This window comes from Bos indicus x Bos taurus, chromosome 10 (genome assembly GCF_003369695.1).
Source record: "Bos indicus x Bos taurus breed Angus x Brahman F1 hybrid chromosome 10, Bos_hybrid_MaternalHap_v2.0, whole genome shotgun sequence".
NCBI classification, from domain to species: Eukaryota; Metazoa; Chordata; class Mammalia; order Artiodactyla; family Bovidae; genus Bos; species Bos indicus x Bos taurus.
Genome location: NC_040085.1, coordinates 98,458,232 through 98,478,853, shown reverse-complemented (window position 1 = coordinate 98,478,853; position 20,622 = coordinate 98,458,232). Strand labels below are relative to the sequence as shown.

General features: G+C 50.6%; 1 protein-coding gene across 2 annotated transcripts in view; it reads left to right on the top strand.

Annotated features, from left to right (window-relative positions):
• The first annotated feature begins 261 nt into the window (after nucleotides 1-261).
• HRH2 (histamine receptor H2) overlaps nucleotides 262-20,622 on the top strand; it is a 50,371-nt gene continuing 30,010 nt past the window's right edge. For both annotated transcript variants that reach the window (XR_003512878.1, XM_027552655.1), the window contains exon 1: nucleotides 262-627. The gene's annotated coding sequence lies outside the window, so the exon portion shown is untranslated. The remainder of the gene's footprint in view (nucleotides 628-20,622) is intronic.

The following is a 20,622-nucleotide window of genomic DNA, read 5'->3' as shown; positions in this document are numbered from 1 at the left end:
CTTCTAGCTTGATTCCAGGGTGGCTGAGAGCTGGACACCCAAGGGTAGCGGGTGCCACCTGATCCCATGGGTCTAGCCCTCCCAGGGCAGGCTGTCCAGCTGTGGGCAGAAACCAGCGCTGGACCACAGTCAGGAGTCCCCTTCCTCTTAGCCAGGGAAGGCACAGCTGGAATCTGGGTCCCAGGCCAGGCAGTGGGGGGAGCGGGCGGGAGGGAGGGGGGAAAGCGAGGGAAAGAGGGGGGAGCGTGACCAAAAAAAAAGACAAAAGGGAAAGTGTCAGAGGCAGAGAGAGAAGGAAAGAAGGTGCAGGAGAAAGCAAAAGACAGCGTGGGAGAGTGTGGGAGAGGCAGGAAAGCCAAGGAGGAGAGGACGTGAGTGTGTGCGTGCGCCGTGGAGGAAAGAGACGAGAGAGAGGGAGAGAAGGAGGCTTGGAGAGGGAAGGAAGGGAAGGAGAGAGCGGGAGCCAGGAGCAGCGAGCTGGGGGCGGAGACGAGGAAGTGGGTGCGAGGCGCAGGGCGCGGGCGGGCGGGGAGCGCCGCCCGCTCCATCCCTGCCCGGAGCGCAGCCGGCGCGGGCGCAGGACGGAGGCGAGCCCGAGCGGAGCCACCTCGGCGGCAACACCTCCAGGTAACGCGGCCGCCGTCTCCCCGCCGGGCCTGGGCGCGGGGCGGGGTCCCCGGGCAGGCCCTGGAGGAGAGGAGGCGCGCCCCTGACGGCTGCCCCCGGCTCCCCGTCGCCGGCTTGACCCTGACCCCAGGTTCGAGCCCCGGCCCGTCCGCGTGCGGGCTGTGACTGACCTTGGACCAGTCCCTTTGCCGGCGAGACTCAGTTTCCTTTTGTGACTCGCGGGGGTGGCGCCCTGGGAACGTGGCAAGCGCGGGATGCAGCCCCGGTGGGTCTGCGGTGGTGCTCTGGGCGCGGGATCGCGCGGAAGTCCCCGCGGCCCCCGTGGGGATGGATTTGGAAAACCCACTTTCGCAGAAACAGCCCGTGTTTTGTCCCTATGTCTGGGCGCTGGCGTTTTCTCAGAGCGTTATCTGTGGGCGCAAGGCACGACTTTCTGCTTAAGGAAAGCCGGTAGAGGGCAGGGGGTGGGCAGGGAGGAGGGTCCCAGCTCCTTAGGGAGCCTTCGCCCTCCTGGACTGTCACCCCGATGCCCGGGAGCGAGGACCTGGAACCGGGAGCTTCTGGACAGCGAGCCTCCAGGATGCAGCCGGGCAGGTGGCCTCGGCTTGGAGGCTTGGAAACGCAGTTCTGCCGCCTAAGGCGTGCAGCTGACCTTGAGCATGGGAACCTCAATTTCTTCCCCCATGAATAGGGCCAGACTCAAGGATAAGAAGGTGGGGCAGGCAGGTACCTGCGGGTCGTGGTATTCCCAGCGGCAGCTGTCATATCCTAACTCGGGAGCCCAGAGTCCTGGCTCTGGTTGCCTCCTGAAAACTCATTTGTATGTGCCAGATCCGTCCTGGTCTCCTTTGCCAGAGCTGGTTAGTGGTCCAGCTGGGCATGAAGCAGTGCCCAGGGAATGAGGAGGGGGGGTGTCAGGAGACCCCTCCCCAACCCAGATACAACATCCTGGTGGTTATTTTAAACGTGCAGCCTTTAAGGTGACAGCTTATATCCAGTAAAGACTCCTGAGGGAAGCTCTCAGAGCCTCAGTTTCCTTATTTGTAATAGAAAGTCATGAATTCCTCCCTGTTCGTGAGATTCCTGTTGTTGGAGGTTATGTAAAGCAATTAGTAAATGATATTTATTGACACCTCTGACCCTGAGTTATGAGGAGAATTGAATAGAATGAAAAAAGAACATTTCTTTTGCACCTGCCAGGCCTGGTAACTCAGTGAGTGATGTATATGGTATTGGCTATAGTCATTGCAATAATCGGGAAGCCAGTGCCATTAAATTCCAGTTTACAGAAAACCAAGGTTCACAGCATCTGTGATTTCCACAGCGTCACACTGGTGGGAAGTGCCTGCCCTGGGGTTGGCCCCAGTCCTGCCTGATTGTAGAGTGCTTCTCAGAGCATCAAACTGCGCCCCAAATCTGGTGGTGGATGGCGTTTCTGGCACCTGGTTAGTTGCGTGCTTGTTGCCTGGTTTCTTGTGACACACGTGTTAGGAAGAGGTGATTATGTTAATCGCTGGAGAAAGTGAGTCTGAACTCTGGCTGTGGTGTGTGTTGGGGGGTGCCTTTGCCAGGCGATTTCTCCAGAAGTCTGGAAGGAAGGAAGGTCACGACCCAACTCCACACGGGAAGCAGACACCAGGCTGACTCACTCTATCCCGCCAACTTCTTTTCCTTCTCCTGCCACCTCATCCCAGTTCACCTCACCTCCGTTCCCCTCAACCTCGGCTGCCTCTCCAGGTCACAAGAGCAATCTTCCTTCTGCATCCTCTCATGATGACTAATGGAACCGACCGTCCGGGCTGAGTTGTCTGAGGGGAAAACAAATCCAGCTGTGGTCCACCTCCGCCAGGGCCCCAGAGAAGCAGAAACAGGATTGGGTCACAATCTCAAGGATTTAGCTCAGCTTCTGGAGAATGTCTATGATGATGGGAAAATGGACACCCTGCTCTGGGAAAATGGGTGTTGCGGCCGGCTGGAGAGGTTCCTTTGCCAAAAATGCTCTAAGAGAAGAGGAGGACATCCAAACAAGATGATGGGAATATAAGCCAAGGCTCAGCTGGAAAGAGATTCATCAACAGAGAGGACCTGAATGTTTGAAAGTAGGAAATCAACTGAGGAAACTATGGAACAGTCAGGTGGCTAATAAAAATGGACAGTTTTTTTTATGATAAATTTTATGTTATCTGTATTTTACCACAGTATAAAAACACTTGAAATTATAGTTGATTTACAACATAGTATTAATTTCTGCTGTTATAGCAAAGTAATTCAGTTATATGTATATATATATATATATATATATATATATTTTTTTTTAGAGAGAGAGAGACATTCTTTTTTCAAATATTCTTTTCCATCACGGTTTATCATAGGCTCCTGAATACGGTTCCCTGTGCTGTGCAGTAGGACCTTGTTTACCCGTTCTATATGTAACAGCTTACACCTGCTAATCCCATCCTCCCACTGCTCCCCACCTCAGCCGCTTCCTCTGGGCAATCACCAGCCTGTCCTCTATGAGAAATGGACAGCTCTTCATGGATGGGACAGAGAAGGCAATGGCACCCCACTCCAGTACTCTTGCCTGGAAAATCCCATGGACGGAGGAGTCTGGTAGGCTGCAGTCCATGGGGTCTCGAAGAGTCGGACACGACTCTGCGACTTCCCTTTCATGGATGGGGACATGCATATGTGTAATATGTGGTGTCACAAATTGGTGGCAAGTACTTAGAAAAAAGACTGGAAGGATGTAAGTCAAACGGCATTAACAGTGTTTGCCCGTGGGAGATTTATTCCCCCTTTATAATTTATGAACTTTCCAGATTTTATGCAGGGAACATATACTATAATAATTAGTGGACAGAGAACTGTCTGACTTTTAAGGACCATCTACCCCACCCACTCCCACCTCTTCCTGGCCAGCACCCAGGACACGGCTGGGGTATGGAGGCCTGTCGGCAATAGAGACACCTCTGTATTGAGGCCTGGCAGGCATCTTAGAAGGAAGAAGGAATACTAAATTTTTAATACCGCCAACATCTGGCATTAGTTACGTTTTTACTGTGTGCTCGTGGTAAGGCTGCGAGGCAGGTGCTAGCGAGAGCCCCATTTTTCAGAGAAGACACCAAGAATGAGATACCTTCAGCCACTTCCCCAGTCACACAGGGTCCAAACCCAGGCCACCCAGACTCAGAGTCTGCACTCCTAGCTGCAGTCAGGAAGGGTCAACAGATGCCATCAGTTGGCATCTTAGTACTTATCACAGAAACCCTGGGGGAGGCAGTGCTCCTCTGCACTTTCCAGGGGAAGAAATGACTCAAGAAATTCCCTGGCGGTTCGGTGGTGACGACTCAGTCTCTCACGTGGGGGCCCAGGGTCAGTCCCTCTTCGGAGAACGAAGATCCTGCAAGCTGTGGGGCATGCCCCCCAAAATTAAATCAAGTTCCTTTTTAAAAGAAAAGAAATGGCTCCGCAGTGACCTCTGAAGTGCTAGGCCTTGTGCTACGGACCCAAAGGCACATAAGGTGTCATCCCCACACAGACGTGGGGAGAGCGGTGTGTGAACTGTGTCCGTGGGGCTTTCCTAGTGGGTGTGGAGAATTGTTTTAGGCACCGTGGGGCCTCAGAGGAGGAAGAACGGAGGCTCTCAGACAACATGGTATCTGAAATGGTTCTGGAAGGATTAGCAAGACCCCACCAGGTGAGCAAGACAGGCTAGAACAGTGGTTCTCAACTGGGCACAGTTTGGCCGCCCAGGGACATTTATCAACATATGGAGATAGTTTTATTATCACAGCTGGGGGTGAGGAGGTGTACTGGTATCTAGTGGGTAGAGGGTGAGGATGCTGCCAAACATCCCACAACGCACAGGATGGCCCCCACAACAAAGAATTCACCTGTCCAAAATGTCAGCGGTACTGAGTTGAGAAACCCTGGAACGGAAGAGAAGGGCCTTCCTGAACAGGGTTGGCTCATTCAGGGCGTCCACAGATATTTAGCAAGTGCCACCTTGAAGCCCGTGATGGCACTCCTGGCTTCCCTGCTGCCACTCTGCCCCCACCACCAGCCAGAGTGGTCTTTAAAAAAAAAAACAAAACATGAAAGCTTTATAGAGATATAATTCACCTGCCATAACATTCAAATATACAAGCCAGTTGCTTTGGGTATATTCATAGAGCTGTGCAGCCATGACTGCTATCTGATTCCAGAGCATTTTCATCACCCCAAAGAGACACTTTGTACACATTGGCTGTGACTCCCTATTCCCCACCCCCACCCCCACAAATCACTGATCTACTTCTTGTCTCTGTGGCTGTGCTTATTCTGGAGATTTTGTGTCAGTGGAATCATGCAACATATGACCTTTTGGGTCTGGTGTATTTCGATTAGCATAGTGTCCTCAAGGCCCATCTATATTGTAGCATGTGTCAGTACTTCACCGCTTTTCATGGCTCAAATAATTTTCCATTCCATGGATAGACCAAATTTTGTTTATCCAATCATCAGTTAATGGTTGATGAGTAATTGGGTCTTTTCTACCTTTTTGGCTATCATGAGCAACACTGCTCTGAACAGTTGTGTACAGGTTCTGTCAGGACATAAATTTTCATTTCTCTGAGGTATATACCTAGAAGTAGAATTATCAGGTCATATGGTAACACTAGGTTTAACCCTTTGAAGAAGCGCCAGAATGTTTTCCAAGGCAGTGGCACCATCTTACCTTCCCACCAGCCCTGTTTGAGGTTTCCAGTTTCTTCCCATCCTCACCAGTGCTTATGATCTGACTTTTGGATCCTAGCCATGCTAGTGGGTGTGAAGTGATATCATTGTGGGTTTGATTTGCATTCCCCTGATGGCTAATGAATTTGAACAGCTTTTTGGGGTGCTTCTTGGCCATTTGTGCATCTTGTTTGCAGCACTGTCTTTTCAGATCAGCTTTAAAAGTTGGTTGCATACTTCCCTTGCTTAGACCAAATGACAAACCCCACAGCACAGTACCAGGCCTGCACAACAGGGCCTTGTGCCCGTCTTTGAGTGCATCTGCCCTCACTCTGCTATGGCCAAGCCGACCTCAAAGCAGCAAGCCCGTTGCTGTGCAAGTCCTTTGCAGGGGGTTTCCCCTACCCCCCACTGCCACCCCATCCTCCTTTGCATGGGGAGCAGGTCTGGGGTCAGCCTCAGAAAGAGCTTCCCTGTTCTCTTGGTCTCAAGGGCCTTCCCTGACACCCCCCGCCCCAGGCTTTTTCTATCCCCTCTCAAGGTTTCTTTTGAGTATCCTTTTTAGTATCTTATAAAATCCAGAAGAACTGGCCTCCTGTGTGACCCTGGGCAAGTGGCTGCCCCTCTCTGGGTCCCCGCTGCGCCATCTGAAAACAGACACAGGTATATGAGCTGGCTGACCTCATAGGGCCTTTCTAACTCTGCCCTTCATTGATGCCAGCTTCCCTGTGGTAGCTCTGCCAGGAGGCGTCGGCCTGGCGCCATGGCAGTGAGAGAAAGGTGGCTAGAGCCAAGTTAGTCACGGATCGTAGCAGGCAGCGTGGCTGATTATCACCAGCCCCGTGGGGACAGTCTCCAGGAGCATGTGGCAGCCAGGAACAGTAGGAAGAATTGTCAACAGGTCTGCCCAGGTCTCTACCTTGGCCACTTTCAGCTCTAGAGTCACCCACTTTCCCCAGGAGAGTAATCTTCTAACCTCCAAACCCTCTCTGAGCATAAGAGCCATCTGGCCCCCTCACTCAGTCACTTAACAAACACTTCCTGGTGGTCTGCTTGTGCCTAGTCCTGGGTGCTGCCCCGAAGACATAGAGACAGATGAGTGCCACCCCTGCCCAAAGACTCAGGTGTCGTGGGGGAGGCAGGCTTGTAGCCAGCAGCAGGACAAAAGCAGCCCTGAAGTTGCGAGTAGACCCTAGAGACTGGAATACCCACTGCCCTGACGGGGAAGCAGGAGGATTCTCAGAGCTGGGTGTGGGGGTGAACGGGAGTGCAGCAGGTAGGCAGAGTGTCTGTGTATTAAAGGCATAGAAAGAGGTGTGGAGACATGGCTGCAAAGCCTCCAGGTGTGCTCAGGGCATTCAGAGCAATTAGGTTTTGCCTGAGGCTCCGGGGACAGTGGAAGGAGGTAACAGAGGATTCGATTTGCTGAGATCCTGATCATGGAAAGCCTGCAGTGCTGAGCAGAAGAGTGTGGACTTAGCCCTGGAGGCTGCAGGAGCCAGGAAGAGATCGGAGGCTGAGGATAGAGGCCATCAGGTTGCACTTTTGAAAAGTGCCCTTTCCCTAAACAGCACAGAGGCCAGGGTGCTGGGGAGCGAAGGGGAGACCAGGCACCCCGTCTGGATACCCTCGCTCTTTCCAGATGAGCAGAAATGAAGGCTGGAGCACTGCCGCTGGAGGGAAGGGGCAGAGCCTAAAGCCGTTTGGCAGACAGAAGCCCCCGAAGGAGATCGGGGAGTCTAAATAATGAACGACACGGGAAATGCCAAGGCCAGCCTCCCAGGCTGCTGTGATGGGGAGGCATGGGAGCTGTGCGAGCTGGCCCGTGAGGGTGGCGTTTTCCTGGTGGCTGAGACACGACCACAGAGGCAGAGGTAGAGGGTGTCCAGACCGAGGGGTTGGGTTGTGCAAAGGCACAGAAGTGTGAGACTGTGGAGAGTGAAAGGAAGGCTGAAGCTTTCTGGATGGTTGAAGCACAGGGTATGAAAAGAGGGGAGGGGAAACAGGCTGGGGAGGGCAGAAGGGGCAGACACTCTGGCCTCTGAAGGCTGTAGGAGTCCCAGCTATGGCGCCTCTGCCCGTCCCTTCCAGACGCAGAGCACTCACTACCCCGGAGAAAGCCCATTGCTAGATTCAATCACCCCTCTTCTGGACCACACTCCCAGGGCAGAGGTGGGTAAATGTCAGATCCCCCCGCCCCCGCAACCCTGAACAACTGACCGATGGATTTGGTCTAGGGCAGAATTTGCAAAGCTGTATGAAAGGCGGGAGGGTGGTTAGAAAAGCAACCAGATCCTGGGGGCCGACCTTGCTCTCCGAGAGCGCCAGGAATGTGCCAAGGTCCTAGACGCCTGCTGGTGGATGACTTTCGCAGAAAACTGTAAGATTTTTTTTTTTAAGCAATTATTTTAAAATGAGATTTCATTGAAAAGTTTGGGTCTTCTATTTATTTTTTTCAAAGACTGTATATATTTTCAGATCTTCCTGCCTTCCTTTCTTTCTTTTTAAATATTTATTTGGCTACTCCAGATCTTAGTTGCAGGCACAGGATCTTCAATCTTTGCTTCTAGGACTGCAGGGTCTAGTTCCCTGGGCAAGGACTGAACCCAGCCCCCCTGCATTTAGTGGTAAAGAACCCGTTTGCCAATGCAGGAGATGTAAGAGACACAGGTTCAACCCCAGGGTGGGGAAGATCCCCTGGAGGAGGGCATGGCAGCCCACTCCAGTATTCTCACCTGAAGATCCCCATGGACAGAGGAGCCTGGTGGGCTACAGTCCATGGGGCTGCAAAGAGTTGGACGCTGGAGCGACTTAGCATGCACACACCCTTGCCTTAGGAGCATGGAGTCTTAGCATTGACCCACCAGGGAAGTCCCCTAGATGTTTTATTTTAAAGCCAGAAGTACTCACTTAAGGGCTTCCCTGGTAGCTCAGTTGGTAAAGAATCCGCCTGCAATGGGGGAGACCTGGGTTTGATCCCTGGGTTGGGAAGACACCCTGGAGAAGGGAAAGGCTACCCACTCCAGTATTCTGGCCTGGAGAATTACATGGACTCTATAGTCTATGGGGTCACAGAGAGTCGGACACGACTGAGTGACTCTCACGTACTCACTTAAACATCATATTTCCCGTTTCTCCTGAAGACTGTGGTGACCCCATGGCACTGGGCCCTTACTGACCACAGGGTCCTTCCCTCTGGCCCACGTCCCGATCTTCTCTCTGAGTCAACACGCTTGCACACCCCACAGTCCCAGAGGATGTAGACTGTTCATACACAGCCTGCCTGGGTCAGGAGGCCCTCGGACCTAGGAGGTCTGAACAGCCTCCTAGTTTTCTCTGCCCTAGTACCTTCCCTTGCCCTGCATTCCCTGACAGGTCCTGGGAGCATCATTGTCAGGCGAGGCTCCATGGTAAAAGTAGGGCTGGTGGAAAGAGGGTGGGTCTGATTTGGCTTTTTGGAAAGCCCTGCAATCCACAGGGCCTGTCAGTCACAGACATGCTGGTGGACTCGTTCCAGCAAGACCCCAGCTGACTTGATTCACCCCTGAGTCATTCCCAGTACAGACTCCTTTGTTTAAGTGGTACCCTGCCCCTATTTGGGGAAATACCGCCTTTTGCTAAAGGTTTATTAGATAGCTAAGACTTTTTCTTCTCACTTTTTCATTAAACACTGATATGGCTCAGAAGTACAATATACAAAGGTGTGTGCATGCTTAGTCACTCAGTCATGTCTAACTCTTTGCGACCCCATGGACTGTAACCCACTAGGTTCCTCTGTCCGTGGGGATTCTCCAGGGAAGAATACTGGAGTGGGTTGCCATGCTCTAGTCCAGGGGATCTTCCCAACCCAGGGATTGAACCCAGGTCTCCTGCATTGCAGGCAGATTCTTTACCAGCTAAGACACCAGGGAAGCCCATACAAAGGTACATGACATAATATACAAAGGCTCCGTCTACCTTGCCCAAAAGAGGGGGTCAATTTTATTTTGTTGCAATGTATCTTTTCAGATTTTCTTCATGCAAAAATGCATACACTTCATATATAAACACATGCATGCGTACTAAGTCACCTCAGTCGTGTCTGACTCTTTGCGACGCTATGGACTGTAGCCTGCCAGGCTCTTCTGTCCATGGAATTCTCCAGGCAAGAATACTGGAATGGGTTGTCATGCCCTCCTCCAGGGGATCTTCCCGACCCAGGGGTCGAACCCATGTTTCTTCCATCTCTTGCATTGGCTGGTGGGTTCTTTACCGCTATCACCGCCTGGGAAGCACCATATATAAACACATGTTTACATATATATGGTGTATTCTCACCTTTGATATAAGGAGAATATATTAGATACACTTCTGCATCTTCCTGTTGCTTATTAGTCTCAGTAGGATTAATTCTCAAGTGTAGAAGATTTTGAATAAGGAGATACAGAAGAAAACAGTAACAAAAAATTGTATCACCATCTGAAGAAAGCCACTATTACCATCCAGCCTTCCCTTCTAGACATAAACTTTATTTGTTGTGTTTCTCCCCAGCTGGTTAACAGGGTAGAAGTTCACAGTTACAGTCATCCTCTGTATACAATCTGAATCCTACTGTTTTACTACTTAAATATAAGCATTTCCCCTTATTTCATAGTTTCCAAAATGTGATAGCAACAGCTCTAGTAATTCCATTAGGACATAATTTACGCCTCTGTTCTTCCAGTTTTGAACATATAAAAGTCATCTGCAGCATCACCTGTCATAAATAATACAGTTAAGCCTACAGTTTGTGTGTATTTGGAATTGTGTTGAGTGAGCATCTTCAGAAAGCCTGCATCCGGAGTAGAAGCCAGGCAGCAGTCATTTGGTCCCCAAGGGCTGGGGGCTGGGAGCATGTAGCTGAGGGAGGGGCTGTGGGCGGGGCCTTGGGGGGTTGAAGGGACCCGGAGGCCAGCGGGCAGCTGGAGGGAGGCAGGCTCTTGTCCGAATTGTGCGAGTGTTTGAGCATCTGTAGAGCACTCACTTGCGCTCAGCACTTAGTGGTCTCTGGAGCGTCACACACGTTTGCCCAGCTACTCCTCACAACAGTCAGACAACGGAAAGATTCCTTGTATTTCCATTGTGCCAGGTGAGGAATCTGAGGTGGGAGAATCCAAGTCCCTGCTCCCTATGGCCGCATAAAGAAGCAGTGGTGCCAGGACGTGGCCCAGGTCACTGGTCCTGGAGGCGCCTTGCTCTTAACGCCCCACCAGCCACCCTTGTGTGTTTGGGACTAGTATCCCCCTTTTGCAGAAAGGGAAACTGAGGCTCAAGGCAGAGCTGCCTGGCTAACAGTGCCTCCCTGGCAAGTAGCAGAGCTGGGATCCAAACCTGTGGCAGCTGCTGGGAAAGACCTTATTTGTATCAGGGCTGAGCTGGGGAGAGGTGAGAGGCAGGCTGGGAGGAGAAGCCTCTGACCCACACATGGTCCCAGCCAGCCGTGGAGACTGTGCAGGGCTGCCCAGGAGCTGCCCCTGTGCTCAGACCTTCCAGACGAAGACGTGTTTACCTGGGTGCCTTCTCTTGCAGGAGGGCGGGCAAGAAGACCAGAGAATGGCCAGGGGGCAGGGAGAGATATTTACCAAGGGGCCACCACGTCTCTAGCATCCCGCTGCCTTCACATTTCATCTTGCCAGCATTGCATGCTGTGGTTTTATGCTCATTACAGATGGGAAAACTGAGCCTCCGACAGGTTCCTGGTTCCTCTCCACTACACCATGTTAGCTTCCTGGGTTGAGTGAAATACTCAAGCATGGCAAGTGGCCCTGAGTGCCCTGGGGTGGACTTGGATGGTCAGTTGTCTCAGATAACAACCATCCCATCACACAGTGAATAGATTGGCTTTTTAGTTCTCCTTCAGACTTTCTCCTTTATTTAAAGAAAGTTATCAGTTAGGTGCTAATGTGTCTTTAACACCTTTGTAGCACAGCCTTTCTAACCAGGAGAGGGTTAGGCTGGCTTTTCAGGCAGCAGCAGCTACATGGAATTTAATAACATCAGCTCTGTTTCCACTGCCTTTGTTTTCAGGGTAGCCTATTTGAGGGAAAGTGATCCTGGTGGTTATTGTAATAATAAGACAAAATTCCTTTTGCAATTCATTCCATCACTTTAAAGAAAAATGTTAAGTACAAAATAGAACTGGTGTATTTTGTGGGTTTGGCAAAATCATGGAGTTGGTCCATGAATGCATGAAGTTTGGAAATATAGGAGGCTTCAGACAGGGTATGCTGTTTGCAATTGGAAACTGAGAGGGCCCTTCCCTCCTCTGGCCAGCTGTGTGACCTCAGCCCAGGCATTCGGCATGTCCGAGCCGTCTTTGCAAAGTGTAGTAATAGTGACTGCCCTGGCAGCCCCGCAGGGAGTTCTCCTGCAAGACTGGAGGGTGTGGAAAGTGGGGGAGGGCAGAGAGGATTACCTAAGATAACCAGTGTGTGAATGTTCCTGGCAAGCCTTCGCTGTTTGCTGTGGATATCTTTAAGGTGACCCAGTGAGCTGCAGGACTTTCGCCTTGTAAGAGCAAGCTATGTGCCCTGCTGGGAGGGCAACACCTTGCTGAAGTGAGGCTGGGGGGAAGAACAGAGAGGAAGGAACATGCATATTGGGTGGTGGTTCTGGTGCCCAGCTCTACTGTCACCGCTGATGGTGATGCCCGTCGTGGTGATGTGATGGTGGTGGTGGTGATTCTGGTGAGGGCAGTACTGGCAGTGACAAGGACTGTGAGGTGTTCAGTGGAGGGCCTGAGGACTTTTGTATCACCGAGAAGCAACAAGTCAGGGGCTCTGTGAGGCTGTCCAGAAAAAGGGACTTAGATTTGTCCTCTGGGGCTTCATAGCCTTTCAGTAGCCTACAAAAATGTCTGCAAACACACACACAGATACACACACGTACACACACACACATACATACACACATACACATGCATATACACACACACATACATACACACACAGGTACACACACACATACACACACACACAAATACCAGATCTAAAATGCAAAAAAAAAAAAAAAACCCACCAAATTACAAATATTTGTTTAATTGACAATTTACGACAGCTAGTCAGTGGCAGCTCCTTATACTAAACAGCTAAATATAAATCCTATTTTCTATGGAATGTGTTCTAGGAGTATTCTAATGCATTCGGTATGCAATGTGGGGGTGTGCTTCCAAATGAAAGAGTAGGTAGGATTCTATAAGGTTTTTTAAATGGCCACAATTGGCAAATAATTTATAAGCTAGTAAGCCGCCATCCCTGGAGGTATGCAGGGCCATCGGGGATGATTGCCTCTCTGGGATGCTATAGGAGGGGTTCCTGAGCACCAGATGACCACTGAGTGTTGTTTCTACCCAGAACCCTCTTATTTTAATTAGCTTGGGAGTTTGTGATTCTTTCCCTCCCACCCCCTCCAGACATGCACACACATCAAATTGTTACAAGAAACTTTTAAGATATTCTAAGCCCATCTTCCCTCTTTTCTGCTGAGGAAACTGGTGGTATAAAACCTGTGGGAGGTAACAGAGCAAGTCAGAGTCACACCAGGGACTCAGACTCAGGTTTCAAATTCCCTGCCCAGTGCCCTCTCTACCCAGCCTCTGCACCCCACGGAGTTTTGTCCTGGGTGGCAGAGATTTGGGTCCCCCTGCAAACACTGGCAATACAGGGTATCATCTCCCCCAGAAGAATCAAGGTAGAATTTTCATTTGGCCCCATCCAATGTCTGTCTTGGAAAGTACCCCCACCCAGACCTTCCCCACATTTGTTACCTCGAGTCTGGTCATGGACTTTGATCAGGTTATAAAGCACCATAAACTTCAAGTTCCTCATCTATAAAGTGGAGGTAAATAATGGTGTCCATGTAGGAAGGCTGTTGCAGAGAGATTAAATGGGATTAAGTATGTAAATATCAGTTCTTAGAGCATTGCCTACACTTTCAAAGCACCCCACAAATGGGGTATTATCTTGCAATGATGGTTGTTTTCAGTATGCATCAGTCAACCCAATAAATATTAATCGAGCCCCCATTAAGTGCCTGTTAGGGAACAAAAAATTGATCCTGGCCTTCATGATGCCTGTGTTCTATTTAGGAGAGAGATACAGTGAACAAATAGGGAAAAAAAGAAAAAAGTGCCAAAAAAAAATTGGCTCTCTCTGTGGAGTGAAATATGGTGAGGGTTCAAGGAGCTGCTCCAGGGGTCACGAAGGATGCCCTCCACAGAACTGATTTTTGAGCCAAGATGCCAGTGTCCACATCAGCAGCAGATCAAAGTAGAGGCCTGAGGAGGAGACTGTGAATGCCCAAGGCTCTGGGGCAGGGTCAGAGTGCCGGGTACCCAGTGAGTCCTGAGGCCGAGGAAGGAGGTCAGAGAGATGGGGCATGGATCCCGGGGGGGGAGAATGTCTTGTGAGCCAAGGAGCGTGTGTGAGGCACAGTGTGGATGAGACAGGAGCAAGAGGGCAGTGCTGGAGACCAAAGGGAGCAGCAGAGATGCCTGCTGACAACTGTCACGGAAGTCCAGACAAGAGATGGTGCTGGCCTGGACTAGGGCAGGATGGCAGCAGCCAAAGAAAGTAGCCTCATCCAAGAGGTATGTATTTCAGAGGGAAAATCCATCAACTTTGCTGATGGGTTGAATGTTGGGAATGAAGGGAAGACAGTGGTCCAAGATGATGCTTGAATATGTAGCCTGAGCCCCAAGGTGGATGAAGGGGAAACAGAGGCTAGAAAAGAGACTCAGAGATCCTCCTTTCCTAAGTGTCCTCAGTGTCCAGAACAGGAAAACTCGATGGAGCCCGAAAGCATGTCGGTGGTTGCCGGGAACCAGAGACAGGGAGTGATTGCTTAACGGGTGTCGGCTCCCTTCAGGGTGATGACCATGTTTGAAAACCAAGTGGAACTGGTAGTTACACAACATTACGAATGGGCTGAGTGCCATTAACTGCGCACTTTGATCTTATGTGCCCTTCACCTACATGGAAAAAAAAAAGGGGAAATAGAGATGCTCCTAAACAACAATGACCAAGGGAATTTGTTGTCATCCGATGTGGCTTCAGCTGCCCACATCAACCGTTGGCAGAGGCCAGGCAGATGGCCTGGGGTCTCTCACTGAAAAGAAAACACCTCAGCAAGAACTGGTCACACAAATAGTCAGCAAATAAACCGAATTATATGCATGTCTTAGTTGGCGGGGGGCGGGGCGGCATAGTGGTTGGCTATGGACACTCAGAGACAGTGGAGTTAGATCTGGCTCAAAGCCTTGCCTGCCTCTTTACCAGCTGTGCACCTTTGGACAAGTGACAACATCTGAAGCTGAGTTTCACAATCTGTCAAATGGGACTCATAATAATCTCTGCCTCACAGAGATATTTGGGGCTTCCTAGGTGATGCGGTGGTAAAGAATCTGCCTGCCAAGGCAGGAGACGCTAGAGATGCAGGTTCACTCCCTGGGTTGGGGAGATCCCTGGGAGTAGGAAATGGCAACCCACTCCAGAGTTCTTGCCTGGAGAATCCCACGGATAGAGGAGCCTGGCGGGCTACAGTTCACAGTCCAGGGAGTCGCAAAGAGTCGAACATGACTGAGCACCGCACAGCAGCCTAGAGATACTAAGCTACCTGTGGGTGCTCAGCAGATGGAAGAGTTCGGTGTTCTGGCTTCCAGCCCAGGTCATCTTCCTGGCACTGTGATGCCCAAGTGATAATAGTCATCACAGGAAAAGGTCCGCTTTGCTGCACCCTGCCTTTCTGGGCTGGTAGACACACATGGGTGGGGCTCTTCTTTGGATGTGCCAACAGCAGCGGTTACAGAACCTGCCCCAAATTCCAGGTAATATTTGGGTCCCTTCACCTCAGCCTGTGCAGAGGGGGACACTCCCCCATCAAGTGGGCTGCAGTGTTTGGGACAATTTGGGCTTGAGAGCAGAAGTGAAAACAATCCCAGCTTCAGATCCCTGTCAGCTCAGAAGACATGAAATGGTGGAACAGAAACTCAGACCACCAGGAGCCCAAGGCCTTTCTCTCTAATGAACAACCCCAACCAGAAATTGTATACTGCCGTAAGAGGTTTTGCCAAACGTCTCGCCTATTGCGGGGAAGGAGTTAGAAATCTATAACCACGAAGATCAAAGACAGCAAAAGAGGAAGTATCTTCTGCTGCGGATGCCCGGGGGACTCACACCATCTCTTTGGAAAGCCCGAAGGGCATAGTTTCTTTCTCTGTAGGAAAACTGAAATAATAGCAACTGAGAACCAGGATTCTGGAGTCAGACAGACGGGGGTTCAAATTCTGACTTTTCGACTTGGTGATATTGAGACTTTGGGCAACCTCACTTTCCTGAACCTGGGTTTCTGCATTTTTAAAATGAGGAAAAGACTCCTTGCCACAGGATGTTGTGGTAAAGCGTGAGTGAGAGGATGTTCAGAGAGCACATAGCCCTAGGCGTGTCGTGAAGCAAGCATCTGACGTATGTTCATCGGTCAGAAGTGCCTCATTGATTGACGGCTGACTGGGATCAAGAGGGTGGTGCCCCACAGCTCTCAAGGCAATCTCGGACCTGTTGATGGAACCTCCAGGGCTGGCCTGCTGCCCTTAGAACTAAATGCAAACTCCTCAGCACTTCCCCCACAGCTACATTTCCCTCCCCACCCTGAGAATTGGCTGGAAAGGTTGGCAGAGACCAGATCATGCAGGGCTAGGGCTTGGCAGCCATTGTCATCTTTATGCAAATGACAGGAGAAGCAATCGGAGGGGCCGGGCCTGACCAGTCCTATCAGTAACTGCGGGAAGAGGGGTCCCTCAGGGTGAGCTTGGAGCAGAGGACTTACTAGTAAGGGGCTCTTGACTGAAGTCAGTCAGTTCTGAGAACTAGTGGCATGTGGGACACTACCCTCTTGATCCCAGTCGGCCGTCAATCAACGAGGCACTTCTGACCCATGAACATACGTCAGTCGTGTCTGACTCTTTGTGACCCCATGGACTGCAGCACACCAGGCTTCCCTGTCCATCACCAACTCCCAGAGCCTGCTCAAACTCTTGTCCATAGAGTCAGTGATGCCATCTAACCATCTCATCCTCTGTCGTCCCCTTCTCCTCCTGCCTTCAATCTTTCCCAGCATCAGGGTCTTTTCTAATGAGTCAGCTCTTCGCATCAAGTGGGCAAAGTATTGGAGTTTCAGCTTCAGCATCAGTCCTTCCAATGAATATTCAGGACTGATTTCCTTTAGGATGGACTGGTTGGATCTCCTTGCAGTCCAAGGGACTCTCAAGAGTCTTCTCCAACACCACAGTTCAAAAGCATCAATTCTTCTACTCTTGACTGAGTAGACCAAGTGCCAGCCCTGGCCTGGAGCCCCGACGCACCAGGTCCGGCTCTTAAGTGTCACCCGAGCACACAGCCGCCTTTCCTTTGCTGTTGTTCCTTCCACCTGGGTGCCCTCTCTCTGCCCTTCTCTGCTGGTCAAGCCCTGTGGCCTGGCTGTTGGTTTGGCCATAGGTGATGTCTACCCACAGTTGTCATTGTTCAGTCGCTCAGTCATGTCTAACTCTTTGTGACCCCATAGACTGCAGCATGCCAGGCTTCCCTATCCTTCACAATCTCCCAGAGTTTGCTCAAACTCATGCCCATTGAGTCAGTGATATCATCCAACCATCTCATCCTCTGTCGCCCCCTTATCCACCTGCCCTTGATCCTTCCCAGCATCAGGGTCTTGTCCAGTGAGTTGGCTCTTTGCAAAAGGTGGCCAAAGTATTGGAGCTTCAGCTTCAGCATGAATACCCATGAATATCCCAGGTTGATTTCCTTTAAGATTGACTGATTTGATCTTCTTGCTGTCCAAGGGATTCTCAAGAATCTTCTTCAGCACCACGATTTGAAATCATCAGTTCTTCAGTGCTCAGCCTTCTTCATGGTCCAACTCTCACATCCGTACATAACTACTGGAAAACCCATGGCACTAACTATAGGTAAAAAGATTCCCAAGGTCCCAAGGGACATATGGTGAAGGAAGTCTTTCCTGCACCCTTGGCTCAGCCCCCATAAACCTCCATGGAAGCAGTCAGTCCCTTTTCACACGTGTCCTTCCTGGACCAGTTGTGTGTCAGTGCAAGAGCACAAAAACACACACACGTTCCCCCTTTAGAATGTCACACCCCACACATACAGAGAACATTCCACATCAGCCCCAAAGCCTGCAACAGTCCTTTATTTAATTTTAATTTTTTTATTAAAGTACAGTTGATATATGGTATTATGTAAGTTACAGGCATAAAATATAGTGAATCACAGCATTTACAATATATCCTTGTAGCTTATTTATCCGTAGTAGTTTGTACTTCTTAATCCACTACCTTTATACTGTCCCTCCCTCCCATCCTTCTTCCTGCTAGTAACCACTAATTTGTTCTCTGTATCTGTGAGTCTGCTTCTGTTTTAGAAAACAGCAAGGAAGTTTCTCAAAAAACTAAAATTAGAGCTACCATATGACCCCGCAATTTCACTCTTGGATATATATCTGAAAAAAAACCCCCACTAATTTGAAAGAAACATGTACCCCAATGTTCGTAGCAGCGTTATTTACAGTCGCCAAGGTATGGAAGCAAGCTAAGTGTCTATCAACAGATGAACGGAGAAAGAAGATGTGATACATATATATACCATGGAATAGTATTCAGCCATAACAAAGAAAGAAATACTGCCATTTATAGCAACATGGATGAACTTGGAGGGTATTATGCTGAAGTGAAATAAGTCAGACACAGACAAACAAATACTCTATGATATCACTTATATGTGGAATCTGAGAAATGCGAGAAGCTGGTGCAGTTGTCCTTTTGATGATTGCATTGCATGGTGTCCCAGGGATTTGAACAACATTTCCAGGTCATATGATGAATTCCTCAAAGTGCAGCTGCTGGGTCGGTTTGTTTTTTTAGCATTCATGGGGTTTTCCAGGCCCCATAAGATGTTGCCTTCTGCACACACACACCGCTGTCACCTGCCACCACCCACAGCATCACCACAGCATCCTCCCAGTTCCCATAGCCCCTTGCTGCTCCCCACACCCTCCATGGCCCCTGCCCCCATCGCTAGGCAGTGTCTGAACTGCTGGGGGCTGGACCTGCCTCACCCTTTGGGTGCGCCCCTGGGCCCTGCCCCGCATCCCGGGCTCCCAGTGATGGAGTCCCAGAGTGCCACCAGCCTTTCTGAAGTGGCGTGGCCCCCGCCACCTGGTCTCCAGTCACGCTGCTCAGCACCTTTGTCTGCAGCCACAGCGGGGCTTGGAAGGCCCGTCTTCCCTCCTTCAAGAATAAGAGTCACCCTGCTGACAAAGCTTCCACTTCTCAGGCCCCTCTGGGACTCCTGAGTGGGTGGCACTCCTGGGGGAGGAGTGCCCTGGGGAGTTGACCCTGGGGCCACCCTCTGATGCCCGCAGCACCCGGTACCATTCGGATGACGAAGTGACGGGGCGATGTTCTGGGGCATTATGGTTCATAAAGACGAGGAACTGCCTACCAGGGACCCAGTGACCCCTGCATCTCATTACTGGCAGTGATAGCTGGGAGTAGCCAGCAGGACCCAGTAAGGCCCCCTGCCACCCTGCAGCCACCCCCCCCCCCGCCCCCTGATGTCCCCGCAGGACTGCTGGACATAAAGCCACCTCTGGCCTTCCAGTTGCATCAATCTCCACTCACCCCCCACCCCCAAGGGCTCCTATGGCTCTGCGGACATCCCCGACTCTCTGCCTCCCAGTGTTTGGAGTAGCTGTCTTCTGGAGCCCGCCCGTCCCCTGTTTTCACTGAGTGACCCTTTTCCTTTCTGTTCAGGTCTCAAATCACGTACCCTCCAGACCAGGACGGCTGTGCTTAGTCACTCAGTCGTGTCCAACTCTTTGCAACCCCATGGGCTGGAGCCACCAGGCTCCTCTGTCCATGGGGATTCTCCAGGCAAGAATACTGAAGTGGGTTGCTATGCCCTCCTCCAGGGGATCTTCCCAACCCAGGGATCGAACCCAGGTCTCCCACATTGCAGGTGTCTAAGCCACCAGGGAAGCCCAAGAATACTGGAGTGGGTAGCCTATCCCTTCTCCAGCAGATCTTCCCAACCCAGGAATCGAACCGGGGTCTCCTGCACTGCAGGCGGATTTTTTACCAGCTGAGCTACCAAAGAAGCCTGTGGTTCCTTACACTCCCCCTTTATAGAACTGTCAACATACTGCAGTTGAATCGGCAGCTCTGCTATGAGTTACTTCATGTTTGCTCCCCTCCAACCACCATGCTGTCACAGAAGCTCCAAGATTTGTCTCCCACGTCCACCGCTGTCCCCTGGCACCCAGCACAGTGTCTGCCCTCGGATCCACTCCCTACATGTATAGAGCATGTGTGAATGCAGTTTCCTGGCTATGGGGCTTTTGACAATAATAAAAGGTAATATTTTTGTTATTATGAAACATTATTTTTATACTATTATTATATTTAATGTAACCTGCCATATGCCAGGCACAAAGTGTTTGACATACCTTTGCTCTGCATTTTCACAACCACCAAGTGAAGGAGGACATATCATTACCCCCAATTTTACAGAAGAGAAAACTAAGGCTCAGAGAGGTTGCAGTCATATGCCCAGGGTCACCAGGCTCTTAAATGACAGTTCTGAGATTAAAATCCAGGTTCATCCAGTGTCAGAGTCCTTGTCTTTGAGCCCCTGGGTGTCCCTTCACTTGTAGGCATGTCAATTTTTGCACAATAAGGATCAAATGACCTACTGCACAGACTTGCCCACTGGCTCCCCCAGAAGCCATTGTGTGCTCCCCTAGCACACAATGGTTGCCTGCTGAATATCATTTTCTTTTCCTATTGTAAGTGATCGCTTGGAGAATTGGATTCATCTTCCAGGTTGAGTGAGAAACCCAAAGGAGCTTTAACTCATTCCCCCAAATTGCTAGTTACTCCCCCAGTGGCTTTGCCTGGGGTTTAGGTACTTAAGCTGCAAAAGGGGAGCTTCATTTCACCTCTTAGTGAAAAGGGAAAGAAAAGTGTTGGACTCAGTTTGATAAAATTTGATGGGAGAAGACCCCAGTCCCCAGACTAGTTAATCTAGATGGCTTCTCTCCTCTGTTGGCAAACAGAACTGTCAGTGGCATCTCTTGCAGGATTTTGTGGGCAGCAGTGAGAGGGGAGTTGGGGCATTAGGCAGACCTGGTGGGCCTTTGGGCTGTACCTCTGCTGGGGGGGTGACCTTCAACACTTCAAGCCCCCGTTTTCTTTGC